The sequence below is a fragment of the Oncorhynchus nerka genome, linkage group LG6, assembly GCF_034236695.1.
Source record: "Oncorhynchus nerka isolate Pitt River linkage group LG6, Oner_Uvic_2.0, whole genome shotgun sequence".
NCBI lineage: Eukaryota > Metazoa > Chordata > Actinopteri > Salmoniformes > Salmonidae > Oncorhynchus > Oncorhynchus nerka.
The window spans coordinates 81,367,278-81,387,295 of NC_088401.1; positions in this window are offsets into that span (position 1 = coordinate 81,367,278).

Consider the following 20,018-nt stretch of genomic DNA (forward strand, 5'->3'; position numbering starts at 1 on the left):
ATATTTCTTACAGTCCTCAGTGATACCATATCTCTTATACTCCACAGTGATATCATATCTCTTATACTCCACAGTGATATCATATCTCTTATACTCCACAGTGATATCATATCTCTTATACTCCACAGTGATATCATATCTCTTATACTCCACAGTGGTATCATATCTCTTATACTCCTCAACACTGGATCTGCCAACAGTGATATTATATTTCTTACAGTCCTCAGTGATACCATATCTCTCATACTCCACAGTGATATCATATCTCTTATACTCCACAGTGATATCATATCTCTTATACTCCACAGTGATATCATATCTCTTATACTCCTCAGTGATATCATATCTCTTATACTCCTCAGTGATATCATATCTCTTATACTCCTCAGTGATATCATATCTCTTATACTCCACAGTGATATCATATATCTTATACTCCTCAGTGGTATCATCTCTTATACTCCTCAGTGATATCATATCTCTTATACTCCTCAACACTGGATCTGCCAACAGTGATATTATATTTCTTAAACTCGTCAACGCTTGATCTCCCCACAGTTATATCATATTTCTTATCCTGCTTGGCAACTGGAAATAATTAAATAATTTAGTAGCTTATGATTTCTATGTGTCATTTCACATAAACAGGCCTGCACACTCTTTCCCTAAAGTAGAGTTACTATAAATGGGATGAAACTTAAGGATTTTAGGTGCTGGCCAGCCTGGCTAATAGACCACAATTTATATTAGCCTGACTGACATTCTACTAGCCTGAGTGACATTCTACTTGCCTGAGTGACTTCTACTGGCCTGAGTGACATTCTACTGGCCTGACTGACATTCTACTAGCCTCACATTCTACTGGCCTGAGTGACATTCTACAAGCCTGACTGACATTCTACTTACCTGAGTGACATTCTACTAGCCCGCGTGACATTCTACTAGCCTGAGTGACTTTCCACTAGCCTGAGTGACATTCTACTAGCCTGAGTGACATTCTACTGGCCTGAGTCACATTCTACTAGCCTGACTGACATTCTACTTGCCTGAGTGACTTTGTACTAGCCTGACATTCTACTAGCCTGAGTGACATTCTACTAGCCTGAGTGACATTCTACTAGCCTGAGTGACATTCTACTGGCCTGAGTGACATTCTACTGGCCTGAGTGACATTCTACTAGCCTGACTGACATTCTACTTGCCTAGGTGACATTCTACTAGCCTGAGTGACATTATACTGGCCTGAGTGACATTCTACAAGCCTGACTGAGATTCTACTTAACTGAGTGACATTCTACTAGCCTGAGTGACATTCTACTAGCCTGAGTGACATTCTACTGGCCTGAGTCACATTCTACTAGCCTGAGTGACATTGTACTAGCCTGACATTGTACTAGCCTGAGTGACATTCTAATAGCCTGAGTGACATTCTACTAGCCTGAGTGACATTCTACTTGCCTGAGTGACATTCTACTGGCCTGAGTGACATTCTACTGGCCTGAGTGACATTCTACTGGCCTGAGTGACATTCTACAAGCCTGACATTCTCCTTGCCTGAATGACATTCTACAAGCCTGACATTCTACTTGCCTGAGTGACATTCTACTTGCCTGAGTGACATTCTACTAGCCTGAGTGACATTCTACTAGCCTGACATTCTACTTGCCTGAGTGACATTCTACTTGCCTGAGTGACATTCTACTAGCCTGACATTCTACTTGCCTGAGTGACATTCTACTTGCCTGAGTGACATTCTACTTGCCTGAGTGACATTCTACTTGCCTGAGTGACATTCTACTAGCCTGAGTGACATTCTACTAGCCTGACATTCTACTTGCCTGAGTGACATTCTACTTGCCTGAGTGACATTCTACTAGCCTGAGTGACATTCTACTAGCCTGACATTCTACTTGCCTGAGTGACATTCTACTTGTCTGAGTGACATTCCACTTGCCTGAGTGACATTCTACTGGCCTGAGTGACATTCTACTAGCCTGAGTGACATTCTAGTAGCCTGACATGCTACTTTCCTGAGTGACATTCTACTGGCCTGACTGACATTCTACTAACTTTAGTGACATTCTACTGGCAGAAAAGACAACATCTGTGCCATGTGATGTTTTAAAGTACACCTTATCACTGGCCTGGCAGCTGGTATGGCACATTTTCTACATGCCGGTCTGAAAAAGTACTTGCTCGGGTTAGCGGGCTAGCTTCCAGCCCTTTAAATACGTCACAGAGTCTTCACTGCAAAACCATAATGGCCAGTTGGGCTCCTTGGAAAACAGGTATTGAAGCGTTCAGATTAAATCAAATAAAATTGTATTAGTCACATGCGACGAACACAACAGACCTTACAGTGAAATGCTTACGGATAAGAATAAGAAGTAAAAATGTAAAACTAATTCATAAAGAGCAGCAGTAAAATAACAATAGCGAGACTATATACAGGGGGTACCGGTACAGAGTCAATGTGGAGTCTATATACAGAGGGTACCGGTACAGAGTCAATGTGGAGGCTATATACAGGGGGTACCGGTACAGAGTCAATGTGGAGTCTATATACAGGGGGTACCGGTACAGAGTCAATGTGCGGGGGTCATATTTACAGTGGTTGCTCCACTAAAAGTTTGCTGATTATGCTGCGGGACTTAGAGATCATTTGTGGTTTAGTACGGTACCATGTGTCACCATGTCATTGCTCCAGACCAGCACAAGGGGGAGGTAGAGCACTCATTATGCTTTTGGGTCCTGCTGTGTCTCTAACTGACAATGAATGGGCGACATAAACCTAAATAGAAATGGATAATTGTGCACGACTTCAGTATTACGTACTAAAACTGTTACACTAAGGTTAGTATAATTTTATTTTGTTAGGATTATTTTGCTCTTACTGTAGTACTGTAGCCCACTCCCAACCAGTCACGTTGAACAGCGCCTGAGTGGCACGACGGTCTAAGACACTGCATAGCAGCGTGTTACTACAGAGGCTGATTCAATACCTGTGCCGGCCTCGACTGGGAGACCCATGAGATGACTGTAGGTTTTTGGTTTCCCTCCCTCTAAAATCAGAAATAAATCATTCTAAATAACAAACTGGCTTTATTCACAAATTAGTAACACTGCCTCACCCCATGTTCAAGAATGGCCTTTTTGGCACTCATTTGACATTATTTGAAAATTACATAATCTCCAAAATAATGTTATTTTAAAACAAAGCCATTATTATTATCATTATTATTCATTTAGAATTATATAAAAGCCCCTTGTAAATTTTCACAGATATATTATTAACCCTGTCATTAGCAGGACAATGTACATTGGGGCAAAAAAGTATTTAGTCAGCCACCAATTGTGCAAGTTCTCCCACTTAAAAAGATGAGAGAGGCCTGTAATTTTCATCATAGGTACACTTCAACTATGACAGACAAAATGAGAAAAAAAATCCAGAAAATCACATTGTAGGATTTCTAGTTAATTTATTTGCAAATTATGGTGGAAAATAAGTATTTGGTCACCTACAAACAAGCAAGATTTCTGGCTCTCACAGACCTGTAACATGTTGCTAAAACATATCCCTGGTAGGACCAGGAACTAAATTAGCCACAGAGCATGTTGCTAAAACTCATCCCTGGTGGGACCAGGAACTTAATTATCCACAGGGCATGTTGCTAAAACATATCCCTGGTAGGACCAGGAACTAAATTAGCCACAGAGCATGTTGCTAAAACTCATCCCTGGTGGTACCAGGAACTGAATTAGCCACAGAGCATGTTACTAAAACGTACCCCTGGTGGGACCAGGAACTGAATTAGCCACAGGGCATGTTACTAAAACTCATCCCTGGTGGGACCAGGAATTGAATTAGCCACAGAGCATGTTGCTAAAACTTGTCCCTGGTGTGGGGGATGCTACTGAAACAGCTGAGCTAGCCTAGGCAGCCTACCAACAGAGACAGGGTTGGTTAACTACACTAGATATGCATTGTCCCCTTTCTCCTGCACACATGAAGCTTGGAGAGATATTATGTTGTCAACAAATGTAAATTAAATTTGAATCTGTGTCACCTACTGAATAATCTGGTGGACAGACTACGTAAACATAAATGTAGATCTGTCATGATGCAACAGGATGCAGGAGACAATGAGCATGATTAGTTTCGGTGCTTTGGACAAATAACCATTTCTCAGGTGTTACCATTTTTCAAATTTCGGGAAGGGTAGGAGAAATTTGTCCCAAAGGTGGGGTTTCCAATCATCGTTCTATCTCTTCTCTTAACATGTATGAACCCAGAACTTAATGGAGCGTCTGACCAATTACACAAGAGTTAAACGAGATTACCAACTGAATAGAAGATCCTCCAGACAAAATATTATGACACCCGAGTCTCTCTCTCTCAATTCAATTTCAATGTAAGGGCTTTATTGACATGGGAAACATGTTTACATGAAGAATAAACAATAAAAATGAACAGTAAACATTACACTCATAGAAGTTCCACATGTCAAATGTCATATTATGTATATAAACAGTGTTGTAACGATGTGCAAATAAATCAACATAAATATAGGTTGTATTTACAATGGTGTTTGTTCTTCACTGGTTGCCCTTTTCTTGTGGCAACAGGTCACACATCTTGCTGCTGTGATGTCACACTGTGGTATTTCACCCAATAGATTTTAGAGTTAATCAAAATTGAACTTGTTTTCATATTCATTGTGGATCTGTGTAATCTAAGGGAAATGTGTGTCTCTAATATGGTCATACGTTGGACAGGAGGTTAGGAAATGATAGTCCATTTAGGTCACTAATCTCTCTCTCTCTCTCTCTCTCTCTCTCTCTCTCTCTCCTCTCTCTCTCTCTCTTATTTGAAGTCATTAATTGATAGAAACACTACCGTTGACAAGCAATCTCAACCACTCAGAGTGCCCCCACCAGCAACAGTGTCATACCAACGCACAACCTTCCAATCAGTTATGGCAGCTGAGAATTTCAAATAGACTTAACCCTGTAAATTAATATAGTGCCTTGTGGGAACACTGTGAAGATTGTGATGTAATTGAAATCAACAAATCTTCTTCTTCTTCTTCCTCCATATAATGGAAACATCAAAGAGCTTCAAGGAATAATGGATTGGCAACATCCATCATTCCATATAGTCTGTCTGTCTGTTTGCACCTCAGGTCATTTAGCAAGCAACTCTGAGATGAAGGAATGGCAACATCGTCTTTGAAGGAAATTGAAGTTGGTTTAATGGTAATGAAAACCACCATTAGCTCTCAGGGGGGTGGTATATACGGATAGTAATAACAACAATACACGGGACTTATATAGTGCTTTTCAATGACCCAAAGTCACTTTACAATCGTAACCTTAGAGAAGGGTGGTTATATGCAGTAACACCACAGTTCATAAAGAGGAAAGGTGTTATAGGTTAGAGAAGGGTGGTTATATGCAGTAACACCACAGTTCATAAAGAGGTGGGTGTTATAGGTTAGAGAAGGGTGGTTATATGCAGTAACACCACAGTTCATAAAGAGGAAAGGTGTTATAGGTTAGAGAAGGGTAGTTATATGCAGTAACACCACAGTTCATAAAGAGGAGGGTGTTATAGGTTAGAGAAGGGTGGTTATATGCAGTAACACCACAGTTCATAAAGAGGAGGGTGTTATAGGTTAGAGAAGGGTGGTTATATGCAGTAACACCACAGTTCATAAAGAGGAAAGGTGTTATAGGTTAGAGAAGGGTGGTTATATGCAGTAATACCACAGTTCATAAAGAGGAGGGTGTTATAGGTTAGAGAAGGGTGGTTATATGCAGTAATACCACAGTTCATAAAGAGGAGGGTGTTATAGGTTAGAGAAGGGTGGTTATATGCAGTAACACCACAGTTCATAAAGAGGAGGGTGTTATAGGTTAGAGAAGGGTGGTTATATGCAGTAACACCACAGTTCATAAAGAGGAAAGGTGTTATAGGTTAGAGAAGGGTGGTTATATGCAGTAACACCACAGTTCATAAAGAGGAGGGTGTTATAGGTTAGAGAAGGGTGGTTATATGCAGTAACACCACAGTTCATAAAGAGGAAAGGTGTTATAGGTTAGAGAAGGGTGGTTATATGCAGTAACACCACAGTTCATAAAGAGGAGGGTGTTATAGGTTAGAGAAGGGTGGTTATATGCAGTAACACCACAGTTCATAAAGAGGAAAGGTGTTATAGGTTAGAGAAGGGTGGTTATATGCAGTAACACCACAGTTCATAAAGAGGAGGGTGTTATAGGTTAGAGAAGGGTGGTTCAAATCAAATCAAATCAAATCAAATTTATTTATATAGCCCTTCGTACATCAGCTGATATCTCAAAGTGCTGTACAGAAACCCAGCCTAAAACCCCAAACAGCAAACAATGCAGGTGTAAAAGCACGGTGGCTAGGAAAAACTCCCTAGAAAGGCCAAAACCTAGGAAGAAACCTAGAGAGGAACCAGGCTATGTGGGGTGGCCAGTCCTCTTCTGGCTGTGCCGGGTAGAGATTATAACAGAACATGACCAAGATGTTCAAATGTTCATAAATGACCAGCATGGTTGAATAATAATAAGGCAGAACAGTTGAAACTGGAGCAGCAGCACAGTCAGGTGGACTGGGGACAGCAAGGAGTCATCATGTCAGGTAGTCCTGGGGCACGGTCCTAGGGCTCAGGTCCTCCGAGAGAGAGAGAAAGAAAGAGAGAATTAGAGAGAGCATATGTGGGGTGGCCAGTCCTCTTCTGGCTGTGCCGGGTGGAGATTATAACATATGGTTATATGCAGTAACACCACAGTTCATAAAGAGGAGGGTGTTATAGGTTAGAGAAGGGTGGTTATATGCAGTAACACCACAGTTCATAAAGAGGAGGGTGTTATAGGTTAGAGAAGGGTGGTTATATGCAGTAACACCACAGTTCATAAAGAGGAAAGGTGTTATAGGTTAGAGAAGGGTGGTTATATGCAGTAACACCACAGTTCATAAAGAGGAAAGGTGTTATAGGTTAGAGAAGGGTGGTTATATGCAGTAACACCACAGTTCATAAAGAGGAGGGTGTTATAGGTTAGAGAAGGGTGGTTATATGCAGTAACACCACAGTTCATAAAGAGGAAAGGTGTTATAGGTTAGAGAAGGGTGGTTATATGCAGTAATACCACAGTTCATAAAGAGGAGGGTGTTATAGGTTAGAGAAGGGTGGTTATATGCAGTAACACCACAGTTCATAAAGAGGAGGGTGTTATAGGTTAGAAAACATGTTCAAAACCATGCAGTATTGTAAAGATCTAATTGTATGCAATGTGTGCGTATGTTGGAATGTGTGTGTGTGTGTGTGTGTGTGTATGCATGCAGACGTGTGTGTGTGTGTGTGCCGGTAACAAGCATTTTCTGACTCCTCTACCCCTCTAATGCCTGGCTGGCAGATGTATCTACCTACAGAGGAATAACAACATGTTTTAATTATACGCACTGCAGAATCCACCTCTTCCTGGTTCCTGTGAAATTAGGGAGCAGCCACCAGTGACTGGCTGTTTGCTATTGTTTCTATGGAAACGGTAAATGGGGAGAAAGTTCCAGGCATGTCCAATAAGTTCCCAGTTGATATCTCCGTATTAGAGTGGCTGGAGTGGGTAAGCACTGTGCTAGCCATTAAATTGAAAAGTTATTTTAGCTAAGAAAATTTTAAAGCTAGGTTGAACTGGGTGTTGAGAGAATGTTGAGGCATGGTTGGTAACTCCTCAGCCCTTTGACATGTATGATGATCACATTTAAATAGATTTTGAACCCAACTAACTGCACTAACAGAAGTGAATTTTTTCCTCTTTCGGTTGAAATACATTTACATTTGAGTCATTTAGAGAGTCTTATCCAGAGTGACTTACAGTTAGTTCTATATTACTATGGTACTTCTAGTAGTATTGAGGTGCTGTAGGGACAGAGTCACTTTTTATGTGTCCCAAATGGCATCTTATCCCCTATGGGCCCTGGTCAAAACTAGTCCACTTCCCTATGGGCCCTGGTCAAAACTAGTGCACTTCCCTATGGGCCCTGGTCAAAACTAGTTCACTTCCCTATGGGTCCTGGTCAAAACTAGTGCACTTCCCTATGGGCCCTGGTCAAAAGTAGTGCACTATGAAGGGAATAGGGTTCCATTTGGAATAGAACCTTTGTCTGCATATCTTACAGACAGAGAGAGTTAAACAGACAAAACCGAGGAGGAGAATTTGGTTTAAGAAAAGGCTTGCTATACATATTAAACACACTATTGAAGAACAGAACGGTAATGATAAACAATAAGCTTTTATTTGATTTAATGTCTGGTGGTCCCTGAGGCAAAGCAATGTCAAGAGCATTGGCTTATTTTAAGGGAAGGAGAGAAAGCATTTTGCCTAGCAAACAGCGCACACAGCACTGCAACGCAGAAGTGTGCTATCTGCATACATCACCTCAGGAGAGAGAGACAGAGACAGAGACAGAGACAGAGACAGGGAGGGAGGGAGGGAGGGAGGGAGGGAGGGAGAAATTAAAATAGAGACATACAGAGAGAGAGACAGACAGACAGACAGACAGACAGACAGACAGACAGACAGACAGACAGACAGACAGACAGACAGACAGACAGACAGACAGACAGACAGACAGACAGACAGACAGAGCAATATAGAGACAGACAGACAGAGCAATATAGAGACAGACAGACAGACAGATAGGCAGAGAAATAGAGAGACAGACAGACAGATAGGCAGAGAAATAGAGAGACAGACAGACAGATAGGCAGGCAGAGAAATATAATGCTCAATCCAAAAAAGATAGAAAGAATATTGTTTTTTGAGGAACAGATATTGGTTCCCACGGCCCACACCAAGAACATACATAGGCTACTGTAAAGAACATAGATCCTAGAAACGGTCACAATAACCTCTCTATGGCTACTGTAAAGAACATAGATCCTAGAAACGGTCACAATAACCTCTCTATGGCTACTGTAAAGAACAGAGATGCTAGAAACGGTCACTACAATCTCTCTATGGCTACAGTAAAGAACAGAGAAGCCTAGAAACAGTCACTACAATCTCTCTATGGCTACTGTAAAGAACATAGATCCTAGAAATGGTCACAATAATCTCTCTATGGCTACTGTAAAGAACAGAGATGCTAGAAACGGTCACTACAATCTCTCTATGGCTACAGTAAAGAACAGAGAAGCCTAGAAACAGTCACTACAATCTCTCTATGGCTACTGTAAAGAACATAGATCCTAGAAATGGTCACAATAATCTCTCTATGGCTACTGTAAAGAACAGAGATGCTAGAAACGGTCACTACAATCTCTCTATGGCTACTGTTAAGAACAGAGAAGCCTAGAAACGGTCACTACAATCTCTCTATTTGATCACTTTCCTGGACAGCGGAGACAATTATGCAGCTGACATTCCCAAGGATGTGTTCCAAATGACTTCCTACTCCCTATAGAGTCTATCCTGTGTGTGTGTGTGACTTCCCTATAGAGTCTATCCTCCATAGCCTTATAGGGGGTGTTTAGGCCTTCCCCACATTGTGTGTGTGTGTGTGTGTGTGTGTGTGCGTGTGTGCGCGTGTGCGCGTGTTTCTGCGCGTGTGTGTGTGAAGACAAAATCCAATCTCAGTCAATATTTATTTCTATTTAAAAACTTGATCTACTGTATATCTACACAGAAACGCAGCGTCTAGATGGTACAGATGGATGTGACATCATAAAGTGCTGACACGGGAAGAAAAGATAGAGGTCGTCCAGTCAGAATATAACAGAGTCATGTTATCAGATATTTCCTGCCAGATTCACAAACGCTTTGTCTACTTCCTGCTTGATTGAATTTGACTGGCTGCCACTCATTGTGTTTTTATCAAGGACTCGGACAGGAAGGACAGCGTTCAAATCATCGTCACCTGTATTAAACCCTGGTAGACAATCGTGGGAAGATGAATCTACTGACAGACTCTCAATTAAATCATTATACATGTTTGTTGTTGTTTTTTTAAATCAGCTGTTGAGAATTAAACCGACTATCCGGTCAGTAGTAGTGCACTGTAAAGGGAACGAGGTGCCATTCGGGACACAGACAGCATTTCTCCCGAATAAGGACCTCCAGTCATTCACTCAGCGTCAACGACCCCCGATTGGAGTGGGAAACAACAAGGTTTTTCATTTCCAGCAGTTATAAAGCGAGCAGCATGGCCAGGCCCAGCAACCCAAGGCGGGTGGAGGAGATAGATAAAGTTGTTATTGGCAGAGAGGACGTGGCACACAAGGACACAAACACGCTCTCTCTCACATACACGCGCACATACACCCAGACACACACACACACACACACACACACACACACACACACACTAATCTGTCTGTTGTCTCTGTACTGTGCTATTAGTCTCCCAGGCCCATGCAGGACTCCCTGCTATAATCAGAGCTCTGCTACCATCCAGAGAGATAACACCCTAACACGCTAACACCCTAGCCTCTTTCCATTCACCCCCTCTACGTCTCCTCTACAACTACTTACAGACCAATTATCAGGGCTTGGGGGGGGGATGTTCTTCGGCTATTGTTATTGCCCTCTTGTTATTGGTTGTACAGTACTCACACAGAACAAGCCCAGGAGTTTTGTTAGACGTCCAACCCCAAAACCACAGTCTACTATATTGTAGCGAACAATTCCTTCGAAGGTTTCTGGACATCTTTAATGGCCCCCATCGTGCCCCCTGTTTAGTAATTATTATGATTTCATCCATATATGTGTATTAGCCTTTCATTTACCATATCTGCATCCCAAATGGACACCTATTCCCTATGTGGTGCACTACTTTAGACCAGAAGGGCCCATAGATTTCCCCCATAGAGCCTGGGTCAAAATCAGTGCACTGTAAAGAGAATAGGGGGCCATTTGGGACAAAGCCCAGAAGTCCTGAGTTTGTACTGTCTTGTGTTTTTGCTGTTGATCGTGGTTAAACAGATGCTGCATGGTGTTCTGTCAGGGTCCATTTGAATGTCCCATCAGAAGGGAACCACGGTCTCTGAAGCTTGGCTGGTTCAGAGAAACAGAGAGGTGGAATGAGTCCGCACCGTCTATTTCTGACTCATTTGTATACAGGTCCAGAGGTACAGCGTCCCTGATTGGCAGATGAGTGACAACCCCGATTAGAACCACCTGCTGCTCATCTGTTGTTCTTTACAAACGCTGTTTTGAATTAAATCACATTTTACTGACACACTGTCATTTCATTTGACGTCAATAAGCCACCAACGTTTTCAATGTCTGCCTCCCATATGGTAGCTCCTATACCCACTCTGCCCAGACTGGGTGAAAACCTGCTTTTTTTATTTAATTGCAGTTCCTTATGTTAAAAAGTACAAATATGATTCTTCATGTTCTGAATCATTCAGTGAGGTCTTTCTATAACATATCATTAACATTATATCTAAAACGTTGGATTTCATAACCTAATAACCTAATAACCTAATAAACTAATAATCTAATAACCCAATAAGCTAATAACCTAAGAAACTAATAACCCAATAAGCTAATAACCTAATAAGCCAATAACCTAATAACCTAATAAGCTAATACCCTAATAAGCTAATAAGTTAATAAGCTAATAACCTAATAACCTAATAAGCTAATAAGCTAATAACATAATAACATAATAACCGAATAACCTAATAAGCTAATAAGCTAATAACCTAATAAGCTAATAACCTAATAACCTAATAAGCACCGAGCTCTGTTGACATGTTGTGGATGATTCCCAAAATTGGCCCAGCGTTGTCCGGGTTAGGGGAGGGTTTGGCCGTCCGGGATGTCCAAGTTCCATCGCACTAGCGACTCCTGTGGCGGGCCAAGCACATGCATGCTTGGCAGAAAAAGGGGGAGAGGGATAGGAAAGAGAGAAAGGGGGAGAGGGATAGGAAAGAGAGAAAGGGGGGAGAGGGATAGGGTAGAGACATTTCCTGACAAAATGTAAAAAATATAATACAATTAGAGAGTTTCATTTCCCCAAATTTGAAACCCTTATTCAAGGTTTCAAAGACCTCTGTGATGAGAATATACCCGTCCTGTTGGGGGAGGACGCAGAGAACTGTGGGTTGGCAGCGCACTACATTTCTGCCTGCCATAAGATGAGGGACAGTGTCTGACGCACCAATCGACCTGCACATGTCCTCTATGCTTATTGTTGTTGTTCAATGCATGGTTATTTTGACCCTTGGTTATTGATGTTACTGTTGTCCCGTTGACAATTTTGATTCTTATTATTTTAATATCGTAAATTTCCAAAGTAAGCTTTGGCAATATGTACATTGTTACATCATGCTAATAAAGCAAATTGAATTGAGAGAGAGAGAGACAGAACACCAACAGCTAAAATCTATGTGACATATCAACCATGAAATGTATTATGTGTTATTGTTGCATAGATTGAGAAACATTCTCCATCTCATTTGTATTCTCAATAGGTTTTTCTTTTTCTGCAGCGGGCCTGAGAGGATACACAGTAAATAGTAAATATGATACGGATTCTATGAGTTAAAAAATAGTAAATAGCAAAGGCATATTTGAATAAAATCAACGATTGATGAAATATATTATTGTCACGCCCTGACCTTAGTTATCTTTGTTTTCTTTATTATTTTGGTTAGGTCAGGGTGTGACGAGGGTGGTTTGCTTAGTTTTTGTATTGTCTAGGGGTTTTTGTATTGTCTAGGGTTTTTGTATTGTCTAGGGGGTTTTGTATGTCTAGAGGGTTTTGTATTGTCTAGGGGTTTTGTATGTCTAGGGGGTTTGTATGTCTAGGGGGTTTGTATGCCTAGGGGGTTTGTATTGTCTAGGGGTTTTGTATGTCTAGGGGGTTTGTATGCCTAGGGGGTTTGTATTGTCTAGGGGGTTTGTATGCCTAGGGGGGTTTGTATTGTCTAGGGGGTTTGTATGCCTAGGGGGTTTGTATTGTCTAGGGGGGTTTGTATGTCTAGGGGGGTTTGTATGCCTAGGGGGGTTTGTATTGTCTAGAGGGTTTTGTATGTCTAGGGGGGTTTGTATGTCTAGAGGGTTTTGTATTGTCTAGAGGGTTTTGTATTGTCTAGGGGGGTTTGTATGTCTAGTTGTTTTTGTAAGTGTAGGTGTTTAAATGTCTATGGTTGCCTAGATTGGTTCTCAATCAGAGGCAGCTGTTTATCGTTGTCTCTGATTGGGGACCATATTTAGGTATCCATATTCCTTGAGTAGTTTGTGGGTTCTTATTGTGTGTTTAGTTGCCTGTCTGCGCTAGCCATATTAGCGTCAGGTTTTGATAGTTTGTTCAGTGTTTTTGCTTTAATTAAAGAAGTATGTACGCGTACCACTCTGCGCCTTGGTCGTCTCCATATGACGAGACAATTATTGACTCTGTGAGAAACAACAACAGTAGCGAGGCATTTTATGTAAGGGATAATCAATGAGGGGCTATGCGTTGTATGTAAAATAATGAATGACGTGGAAGGTATGTTCCACAACGCGCTAGCAGAGTAGAACTGACCTTCCACAGGGTTGCATTATTTACCATACAACGCATAGAGCCCCCTAGTTGAATGGCCTAGTTACAGTTTTGACTTTAAATCTACTTGAATATCTACGGCAAGACATAAAAATGGTTTTCTAGCAATGATCAACAAACAATTTGACCAAGCTGGAAGAATTTTGAAAAGAATAATTGCCAAATGTTGCACAATCCAGGTGTGGAAAGCTCTTAGATACGTACCCAGAAAGGCACACCGCTGCAAATGCTGCAAAAGGTGCTTCTACAAATATTGACTCAGGGGTGTGAATACTATACATTTGCTTTTTCAGTTTGTCATTATGGTGTATTGTGTGTTGATGGGTGAGAAAAAAGGTCAATTTAATGCATTTTGAATTCAAGCTGTAACACAAAATGAGGAATAAGTGAATGAATGTATGAATATATGAAGGTATGAATGCTTTCCGAAAGCACGGTATTTCAATGATTGAGTTATTTTGTAGTTATAGTGGATGCTATGCCCCCTAGGGGCCACATCGGGAGTGGCTCCATAACTATATCTTATCAAGCTTATCAATCTACATTTAGTGCAAAATAGCAGCTCAGCCATACCACCAGTATACAACAGATTGATTATGTTTCCTTCCTCCATATTAACACAGCAATTACAGTGAATTGTGTTGTGTCGGTAACTAGTTGCTTGACAAAGTCCTTTCAGAAGGACCACAAAAAGGGGTTTGAAATGATGTTTTTGACCCCTTGCAGTCTGAAATGATAATGTTTTTGACCCCTTGCAGTCTGAAAGGATAATGTTTTTGACCCCTTGCAGTCTGAAATGATCATGTTTTTGACCCCTTACAGTCTGAAATGATAATGTTTTTGACCCCTTGCAGTCTGAAATGACAATGTTTTTGACCCCTTGCAATCTGAAAGGATAATGCGTTGACCCCTTACAGTCTGAAATGATCATGTTTTTGACCCCTTACAGTCTGAAATGATAATGTTTTTGACCCCTTACAGTCTGAAATGATAATGTGTTTGACCCCTTGCAGTCTGTAATGATAATGTTTTTGACCCTTTACAGTCTGTAATGATAATGTTTTGACCCCTTTCAGTCTGAAATGATAATGTTTTTGACCCCTTGCAGTCTGTAATGATAATGTTTTTGACCCCTTTCAGTCTGAAATGATAATGTTTTTGACCCCTTGCAGTCTGAAAGGATAATATTTTGACCCCTTGCAGTCTGTAATGATAATGTTTTTGACCCCTTGCAGTCTTAAAGGATAATGTTTTTGACCCCTTACAGTCTGAAATGATCATGTTTTTTGACCCCTTACAGTCTGTAATGATCATGTTTTTGACCCCTTGCAGTCTGTAATGATAATGTTTTTGACCCCTTGCAGTCTGTAATGATAATGTTTTTGACCCCTTTCAGTCTGAAATGATAATGTTTTTGACCCCTTGCAGTCTGAAAGGATAATATTTTGACCCCTTGCAGTCTGTAATGATAATGTGTTTGACCCCTTGCAGTCTGTAATGATAATGTTTTTGACCCCTTGCAGTCTGTAATGATAATGTTTTTGACCCCTTGCAGTCTGAAATGATGTTTTTGACCCCTTGCAGTCTGAATTGACCCCTGTTGGTGCTTTTAGGGTTAACAGTTGTTTTATGTAGCGTTGATTTATTAGATTGTATAGAGAAGCCTTTCTTAAAGTTTGTTTGTTAATGGTGGGTAGCAACGTGTCAGAGTCAATTTATAATTATTTCATTAACTACTGGAATTGATTTGGCCAAGTGCATCTGCACTCTCTGTTCAGTGCGCAGTGGTCTCTGCCTTAGCAGCGGTCTCTCTGCCTTAGCAGCGGTCTCTGCTTAGTTTGGCAACTGCGCAAGTGTGAGAAGGAGATGCCTGTGTGCTTCGCGGTTTCCTGGATATTTTTTTTGCAATTTTCTTGAAGATCCCTCCGTGACCCACACGCTGCAGCGCTGTCGTTGAAGCCACTGACTTGTTATTCCCACTCGCCATCACTCACCGCTATCATCAAATGGACTCATGCTTGCCACAAGTTGTGACAGCTCAATCGTCATGAAACGCATATACAGCGATGGGTTTCTCTCTCTTTCATACAAACCTATAACGAGGAGTGCTCACAATGTGTTTTGTGTAGGGAAGTGCTTAACATTAGTAATGAGTCTCTCAAAAGGAACAAATGAATAAAACGACACGTCCTGATCAAACATCCACAGCATGACGTTAAACCCAGGGACTTCTTTCAGAACAGGGCAGAATGCTTCAGGAAACTGTGCTTCAGGAAACTGTGCTTCAGGAAACAGTGCTTCGACAGAGGAAAAGTAAGTCAGCTAGCAAGGCATTGTTGTCATTTTATAACAGGTGATGATAAGCAGAAATAAGAGAGTACTGTCTAACTCTCATAGTAGTAGATGTGAGTTTCTCTTTCAAACAATCCCCTGGCCTTCTACACAGCTAATAGCTAACATTCGTCAAAGCAAGCTAGCTACTGATAGTGCAACCCTAGCAACAGTACAGTTGAAGATACAAAATGATCAGGCCTACTGTATATCTTACTGTAGAAATGATTGTTGAAAACTAGTCTACGTTGGAACTGTTGCTGTTAAAACACAATAATATTTTTTATTGTTGACTTTCAACAATAATTTCTACAGTAATATGTACAGTAGGCCTGATCATATTTAATCTGTACTGTTACTTAGGGTTGAACTATCAAAAAGCCTGTGTGTGTGTTCTGTTATTCAGCTGTGTGATCAATCAGTTTATTCCAGTTCAGAATGAAAATGATGTATTGTATTTTAGCAGCAACAGTTCCAACCTAGACAGATATGTAAGAGTGTTTTTAATGGGGGAAAATAAACATGAATAGATTGATTTTCCTAAACTTGGGTCCCAGGAAAACAAATTTTCTAATTTGGGTTCGAGGCTGAAAAAGGTGATGAACCCCTGGTTTAGAGATATATCAATCAGGGCTTTACTCGTCAAAGGTAGTGTTGGCGGGTTATGACACACACACACACACACACACACACACACACACACACGCACGCACGCACGGAAGCATGCAAACATACACACACACACACATCAGTTGTTTACCTGGGGCTACAGGATATCTGCCCTGCGCTGCGCTTCTGACCTTTAAATATTGTAATCTATTATTATTTTTAACAGAAATATACTACTGGAAACTCTGTTGGTCTCGTCCACTCTCGCTATTTATCGCTGTGTTAGTGTATTATTAATATAGGAATGTTTTTGTTTTTTTAGACTCTATCATAGCACTGAGACTGCACTCGTGAAGGTGGTAAATGACCTTTTAATGGTGTCAGACCGAGGCTCTGCATCTGTCCTCGTGCTCCTAAATCTTAGTGCTGCTTTTGACATCATCAATCACCACATTGTTTTAGTCTACAGTTCTGGCCTGGTTTAGATCTTATCTGTCGGAAAGATATGTTTGCCTTTATGGATGGTTTGTCCTCTGACAAATCAACTGTAAATTTATGTGTTCCTCAAGGTTCCATAGCCGTCTTTGTATCAAAGATAATTGTGTAGTCTAGAGCGATTTTCTAGGTTAGCTAGCCAGCTATTGTCGTTCTTTTAACGCAACGTAGCGTAATCCACACTGCTAGCTAGCCAGCTAGCCCCCGAATAGCAGCACTGTAGAAACTATTCACTCAACGGAACGACTTGATTAGTGTAGTGTCAACAACGCAGCCACTGCCAGCTAGCCTACAAAGTCAACAACGCAGCCACTGCCAGCTAGCCTACTTCAGCAGTACTGTATCATTTTAATCATTTTAGTCAATAAGTCAATACGTAACGTAACCAACACTGCTAGCTAGCCAGCTAGCCTCCGAATAGCAGCATTGTAGAAACTTCACACTCAACGGAACGACTTGATTAGGGTAGTGTCAACAACGCAGCTAGCCTACCTCAGCAGTACTGTATCATTTTAATCATTTTAGTCAATTAGATTCTTGCTACGTAAGCTTAACTTTCTGAACATTCGAGACGTGTAGTCCACTTGTCATTCCAATCTCCTTTGCATTAGCGTAGCCTCTTCTGTAGCCTGTCAACTATGTGTCTGTCTATCCCTGTTTACATTTAACATTTACATTTAAGTCATTTAGCAGACGCTCTTATCCAGAGCGACTTACAAATTGGTGCATTCACCTTATGACATCCAGTGGAACAGCCACTTTACAATAGTGCATCTAAATCTTTTAAGGGGGGGGGTGAGAAGGATTACTTTATCCTATCCTAGGTATTCCTTAAAGAGGTGGGGTTTCAGGTGTCTCCGGAAGGTGGTGATTGACTCCGCTGTCCTGGCGTCGTGAGGGAGTTTGTTCCACCATTGGGGGGCCAGAGCAGCGAACAGTTTTGACTGGGCTGAGCGGGAACTGTACTTCCTCAGTGGTAGGGAGGCGAGCAGGCCAGAGGTGGATGAACGCAGTGCCCTTGTTTGGGTGTAGGGCCTGATCAGAGCCTGGAGGTAGTGAGGTGCCGTTCCCCTCACAGCTCCGTAGGCAAGCACCATGGTCTTGTAGCGGATGCGAGCTTCAACTGGAAGCCAGTGGAGAGAGCGGAGGAGCGGGGTGACGTGAGAGAACTTGGGAAGGTTGAACACCAGACGGGCTGCGGCGTTCTGGATGAGTTGTAGGGTTTAATGGCACAGGCAGGGAGCCCAGCCAACAGCGAGTTGCAGTAATCCAGACGGGAGATGACAAGTGCCTGGATTAGGACCTGCGCCGCTTCCTGTGTGAGGCAGGGTCGTACTCTGCGGATGTTGTAGAGCATGAACCTACAGGAACGGGCCACCGCCTTGATGTTAGTTGAGAACGACAGGGTGTTGTCCAGGATCACGCCAAGGTTCTTAGCGCTCTGGGAGGAGGACACAATGGAGTTGTCAACCGTGATGGCGAGATCATGGAACGGGCAGTCCTTCCCGGGAGGAAGAGCAGCTCCGTCTTGCCGAGGTTCAGCTTGAGGTGGTGATCCGTCATCCACACTGATATGTCTGCCAGACATGCAGAGATGCGATTCGCCACCTGGTCATCAGAAGGGGGAAAGGAGAAGATTAATTGTGTGTCGTCTGCATAGCAATGATAGGAGAGACCATGTGAGGTTATGACAGAGCCAAGTGACTTGGTGTATAGCGAGAATAGGAGAGGGCCTAGAACAGAGCCCTGGGGACACCAGTGGTGAGAGCGCGTGGTGAGGAGACAGATTCTCGCCACGCCACCTGGTAGGAGCGACCTGTCAGGTAGGACGCAATCCAAGCATGGGCCGCGCCGGAGATGCCCAACTCGGAGAGGGTGGAGAGGAGGATCTGATGGTTCACAGTATCGAAGGCAGCCGATAGGTCTAGAAGGATGAGAGCAGAGGAGAGAGAGTTAGCTTTAGCAGTGCGGAGCGCCTCCGTGATACAGAGAAGAGCAGTCTCAGTTGAATGACTAGTCTTGAAACCTGACTGATTTGGATCAAGAAGGTCATTCTGAGAGAGATAGCGGGAGAGCTGGCCAAGGACGGCACGTTCAAGAGTTTTGGAGAGAAAAGAAAGAAGGGATACTGGTCTGTAGTTGTTGACATCGGAGGGATCGAGTGTAGGTTTTTCAGAAGGGGTGCAACTCTCGCTCTCTTGAAGACGGAAGGGACGTAGCCAGCGGTCTGGGATGAGTTGATGAGCGAGGTGAGGTAAGGGAGAAGGTCTCCGGAAATGGTCTGGAGAAGAGAGGAGGGGATAGGGTCAAGCGGGCAGGTTGTTGGGCGGCCGGCCGTCACAAGACGCGAGATTTCATCTGGAGAGAGAGGGAGAAAGAGGTCAGAGCACAGGGTAGGGCAGTGTGAGCAGAACCAGCGGTGTCGTTTGACTTAGCAAACGAGGATCGGATGTCGTCGACCTTCTTTTCAAAATGGTTGACGAAGTCATCTGCAGAGAGGGAGGAGGGGGAGGGGAGGAGGATTCAGGAGGGAGGAGAAGGTTGCAAAGAGCTTCCTAGGGTTAGAGGCAGATGCTTGGAATTTAGAGTGGTAGAAAGTGGCTTTAGCAGCAGAGAGAGAAGAGGAAAATGTAGAGAGGAGGGAGTGAAAGGATGTCAGGTCCGCAGGGAGGCGAGTTTTCCTCCATTTCCGCTCGGCTGCCCGGAGCCCTGTTCTGTGAGCTCGCAATGAGTCGTCGAGCCACGGAGCGGGAGGGGAGGACCGAGCCGGCCTGGAGGATAGGGGACATAGAGAGTCAAAGGATGCAGAAAGGGAGGAGAGGAGGGTTGAGGAGGCAGAATCAGGAAATAGGTTGGAGAAGGTTTGAGCAGAGGGAAGAGATGATAGGATGGAAGAGGAGAGAGTAGCGGGGAGAGAGAGCGAAGGTTGGGACGGCGCGATACCATCCGAGTAGGGGCAGTGTGGGAAGTGTTGGATGAGAGCGAGAGGGAAAAGGATACAAGG